The sequence below is a fragment of the Chinchilla lanigera genome, unplaced genomic scaffold, assembly GCF_000276665.1.
Source record: "Chinchilla lanigera isolate Chin_1 unplaced genomic scaffold, ChiLan1.0 scaffold00048, whole genome shotgun sequence".
In the NCBI taxonomy this organism is placed as follows: Eukaryota; Metazoa; Chordata; class Mammalia; order Rodentia; family Chinchillidae; genus Chinchilla; species Chinchilla lanigera.
In genome coordinates, this window is record NW_004955449.1 from 7671719 (window position 1) to 7677475 (window position 5757).

The following is a 5757-nucleotide window of genomic DNA, read 5'->3' on the forward strand; positions in this document are numbered from 1 at the left end:
ACAATAAATAAATAAATAAATAAATAAATAAATAAATAAATAAATGAAATAGGGGGAAAATCCCATTGTTCTGGAGCATTTTAAATGTTTGCTCACTCCATCTTTTGGAACCTTGCAGTATTTGCTAAATCAACAATTAAAGGCATTCAGAAAACTATGCTTTTGCACAATCAGCTAGGGATAGCAGAATCTCTTGGCATCTTCTAGTGAGATCACAGCCTGTCACTTTGCACTCGACAGTTGCTGGGAAAGCAAAACCCGGAGCTCTGAGAATTCTCTGTGGGTAAGTGTAGTGGGGGTGAGAGAGATGTCTGGCAAGTAGAAGATTCTTTCATCAATTACCTCAAGGAACGAAACTTGGTAATTACACATCATTTAACAAGTATAGGCAGAGCATAATTTGGAATTATTCCCAGTTTTTCTATCTCATCAGTGAAAGATGTGATTTTTTTCAAATCTATTGTTTAGAATAATACCAAGATTTTATCAGTATTTCATCACTTTTCATACATATATAAATATATGTTAAAATTTTAATATATTAAAGTTAAATCAGCCTTCCAAAGGATAGATCAGAGATAGAGTAAATGTGTAATAAATGGTAAAAGATTAATATTTATCAATTGTATATAAAGGAGAAATTAAATGTCTAGATGATAAGTATACATTAGTGAAAAGGAAAGATAAATTGTAAGTCTCATGTGAGGATAATTATAGAGTAATTAGAAAAGAATGTAGATATTGCTTCTAATTTACTAACAAATTTTCATTTGAATGACAAGCTTCCAGAATTTGTTACATGGTGAGGTTTCCATATCACAATGATATAAGCTTGTATGCATTGATAATGCTCTGGGGATATTGCCCTTTTTCTGACAATTTTACACAATGGAATAAGAAAACAAGAGGTCTTTTTATTAGAACTTTATTAATTAAGTGAATATCTAGATCAATTAGTCTGCGTGTGTTCATATCTACACCTGATTCCCATGCTACTCTCCTTAGTATTTTTCTTATGGCGTTGGGCTAATCATTTTTGAAAAGTAAGCAATGTAGTCTCTTAAAAAATTTCTCAAAAAACTGAATTTCTATAGTCCAACAGTCTCTGTAATTATCTCTTGCCTCAGCACCCTCAAATAATGAACTCTGAGGTGAATCATGCTACTTCATTGCTCCCTTGCCACCCTCAAAATGAAAAAGAAATCAATAACACTCACACTATGGAGAGATTAGATTTCTATTGCCACTATAACAAGTTATCACTAATACAGTGGTTTACAAATGATGTAATTTATAATCTTATAATTCTGAAAACAGAAGTCCTAAAATCAGCATGTGTGCACAGCTGTATCCTTTCTGGATCTCTAAGAAAGACTGTTTCTTTGCTTTTTCCAGCTGCTGTCCCACCCCACAAAATTCTTCAGTACAAGGGTCCTTCCTACATCTTCAAAGCCAGCAGCACAATACCATCTTCAAAACTGTTTCTGATTCTGATAGCTTGCATCCCTTTTAAAGATCACTTCTAATATAGTGGGTCAACCCAGATGATCCAGAATAATTTCCTCATCTCAAAACCTTAATTTAATCACACTTGTAAAGTTCATTTGACCAAGTAAAGTAACAATGACATGTCAAGGGATGGAGAAGTGAAAATTTGATGAGGGGAGACATTATTCTTTGTGTAATTATAGCATTTAAAAACTTGATTCTAAATTCAGGTTAGCAGAAGGAAGACAAAGAAAATAAGATGGATTAAATTAGAGAAATATTCTTTCAAAAAGGGTTTAAATCCTTCATTGCTGAAATTACAATGAATAAAATTACAGAAATTCCTATCAGATGTTAAATGGGGCATCAAGTCTGTTAAGACAGAAGTGTGTCTTTTTCTAGACAGTAACATCTTAATTTGGACCATGAAACATTTACACAATGTATTGATGTAAATTGATTCTCCATAACATTATGTGCCTTATCTGTCTTGGCACAGAGTTGAAAATGAAAATCAGAGAAAAAAAAGTATAGACTTTCACAGTTAATAGATTTTATAAAATGTACCATTCTAATTAGTTGTATGACTGTATTCTAGTCCAAGCCTCTTGACCACATGTAATTTATTGTAAATGTCTAGTTACTAGTGTTTTTCAAGGCGCCTCCTACAATCTATCCTAGAAATGTTTTTCCTAAGACATGGCATTTATCAGATTATTATGCTATCATTCATTAATTTATTGGACTTATATTTCTTTGACCTAGATAGGATTTATAATAGACCCTCGATGGGGAGTAGTAAGCACTAAAAACTAGAAATGAATGCATTTTCACAACTTTTTTCCATGGTAACTCACACTGAGAATTATCTTGTTGCTTAGGGACATGGTATGCTCACTGATGAAGATCACTGACAGTCGCATCTGAATTTCAAGGTTGAGAGAGGAATCCAACCATTACCCTGTGACCTTTACAAATTTTCATCTTTCTTCATTCTTTCTTCATCTCGTGTTTTCCTCAATGAAATGGGAATTGTTTTAGCCTTTTCCTAATGAATTATTTTGAAATTTAAATGAGCCAGTTTATATAAAATGCTTGAACTTATACTTAAGCAGATAACTATTATTATTCTCCAAGCTTCCTTATTTTTCTAAGAATTATTTCCTAGCCAAGAGCCCCTGATTCATCCTAATAGTAATTTTTTAAGGGAATAGACAGGATAGTTGAATGGGATTTAGCTGGAAACAAATTCTTTGTGGAGAGAATAAAGAATGGGAGAAAAATGGAATAAAGGAAATTGAGAGTGTGAAAATTACAGAAATAATCTTTAAGAAGTTGCCTTATTAAGATAATGAGACAGAATTTTTAAGGGAATCTTATCAAATAATAGTTTAATTTTACTTAAAAGTTGCTAGGTAATTATGTTTTCATTCACTCACCAAATAATTATGAAGCTAAAATGATAAGTCACATCCTGTTCTAGATGTTAGATTGTCACAAAGAGGAAGACAACCAGGGTCCTATTTGACCTCTGTTCAGGGGGAGTGATAAATATTGATTGAATAGTCAGGCATGTAGCTGTCTAACTATTAATGTGTAAACTGCCATCATTGTGGATGTAGAAGACTTTGATCTGATCAGATGGTTAACTAAGCCCTTTATGAGGCTCTGAAGGACGATTATAGCAGTTTCCATAGCTGGTAAGAACTGAGGAAATAATGCAGCTGGATGCACTCCATGTGTGGGGTTGTGGTGTGAAAGGAGAGTAGATGGATAAGGCCATGGGAGTAGCAAAGATTTTGGTCTTTGCTTATAGAGGAAATTGGTTCCCATTAGAACTTTTATATTATAGAAAGAATCTTCCTAAAACAGAGACTGGAGAAGAGAATATGTAGGTGGACTAGGAGGCCATTGTCCAGGAGCTGATAAAGCTGAGGTAGTGAGGGACAGTAGTGATGCTATCAGTGTGGAAGAGTGTAGAGAGCTGGAAGCCATATGAGAGTGAAGGCATTAGGCTCCATTAGTAAGGGTGGAATATACGTAAGGAGTAGAGAGAAGTTACCGTGGATTACCCCTTGGTTTTTGGTCACACTAGTTGTATACATGACAGCTGCATTCCTGGGAAAACTGGAAGAGACCAGAAACTAATAATGGATTTATATTTACAGATTGGTCTTCCAAATGAAAGTAGAGCTGACTTAGTCATGAAATGATCACCCTGGAAAAGAGTGAAAAGCACTGATTTACTGTGAACATAGGACATTAATATTTATAGTCAAAAGTTACAAAAATAGGGGCTGGGGATTGAGCTCAGCGGCAAAAGCGCCTGCCTGGCAAGCGCAAGGTCGTGAGTTCGGTTCCTGGTACCGGAGAAAAACCAAAAAAAAAAAAAAAAAAAAAAGTTACAAAAATTGACCAAACTGACATTGTGATTTGGGAAGAAATGTTATCAAGACAGAAGACATTAAAAAATATTTCAAGCAATGTGTTTGATTGTTGTAGCAATTGTTCCTTTTTTACTTTGTTCCATAGAAAAGGCCAGGGAAATGTCTCTGCAAATTTGAGAACTAATTTCAACTCCATGTTTATGGACACAAAATTGCACAAGCACGAAGAGCATTCCTTGGCTGAAAAGAGGTTGATATTAGACATGACTGGGTGAATTTAAAGCCATTGTGCTGTCCGGCTGCATGATGCTAGGTACCTAGACACTTGGCTGCTGCTATGGAATTTGATTATAATAAGGGATGTTATCTCCTAGAAATTAAAAAAAAATGTGTAGATACTTATGTGCCAATAAAAAGGAAAGGAGGAAAGGAGTTTGTGTCAAGAGAGCAACAAATTTCTTTCTATAAAAGAGAGATGGAAAGAACCAAAGGAGCACAAAATGTTTCCAGTTTTATGAAGGTTTACAAGTTCAAGCATTAGAGCAATTTGAATACAAATTAAAAATTTATAACATCTCTTTAAACAAAAAGGTAGAAATAATCTACATAAGAGCATGAAGAAAAGAATTTTGTTCAGAAATACAACTAATAGAGCCACTGTTCTATAAGGTAAATACAAGCTGAACCAAGACATTGTAAATATTAACCTTTATTAAATGGGATCAAAAAATTTTCTAAGCTAGCTTTACAAATTTCATCTACACCAACAAAGTATGACTTGGTGCAGTATCATAACCTGACATTGTCAGACCTTTACATTTTTACCACTTATGAGGCATTGCTTGGGTTCCTTACTGTGGTTTTAATTTTAATCACCATAATGGCCTATGAAATTAAGCAACTTTTCTCACTAGTACTGGCTATTTGTTATCCTTTTGTGAAACTTGTTGAAATTAAATTTGTTTAAATTTGAAGTTAAATTTGTTTAAAGTTCCTATTTATGACTAGTAATAGTCTGTTTTCAAAGAAATTCTCCTACACCAAACCTGCAAAGATAAATGTTGTACAATATCTTCTCAGCGTTTTAAAGAATGGCTTTGCAGCTAGGTCTACCATACTTAGGCAATTGATTTTTGTGTATGAAGTCAAGATTCATTTTCACCCTGTGGATATATGATTAATTTGATGAATGGATCGATCTTTATTTACCCATCTTTGTGTCAGCTTTGTCATGATGTACTATGTATGTGTATAGGTTTTGAGAATTTCTATCCTGATATATTATTTGATTTGTCTATCTGAAGGCTAATTTTAACTTTATAATAAATCTTCATGTCTGATGGCATAAATCATTCACATATGCTTTCCTTTTGAGATTATTATTTTTATTGTTCTTAGTCACATTGCCACATAAATTCAAAAGTGGCTTGTGAATTAAATGAAAAACTAAAGAATAGCCTGTAGAAATTTTGATTTGAATTTCACTGAAAGAACAGAACAGTTTGAAGAAAACTGATGCATTTAAAATACAGAGGTTGTACACTTACATGAAAAAGCCTGATAAAACATACCAGAACTTATGGGATGAAATGAAAGCAGTCCTGAGAGGGAAATGTATAGGAGTGAATTGTCACAAAAAGAAAAAAAGAACAAGCTCAAATAAGCAACCTAATTTTGAACCTCAAGCTTCTTGAAAAAGAAGAACAAGTAAAACCCTAGGCTTCTACGAGGGAGGAAGTTATAAAGATTAGAGCAGAAATTAATGAAGTAGAGACTAAAATTTCTAAATAACCCAATACCAGTCAATGAAATTAAAGGTGTAATTAAAAACTTACCAACAAAGAAAAGTATAGATCCTAATGGATTCACTGCTGAATTCTAT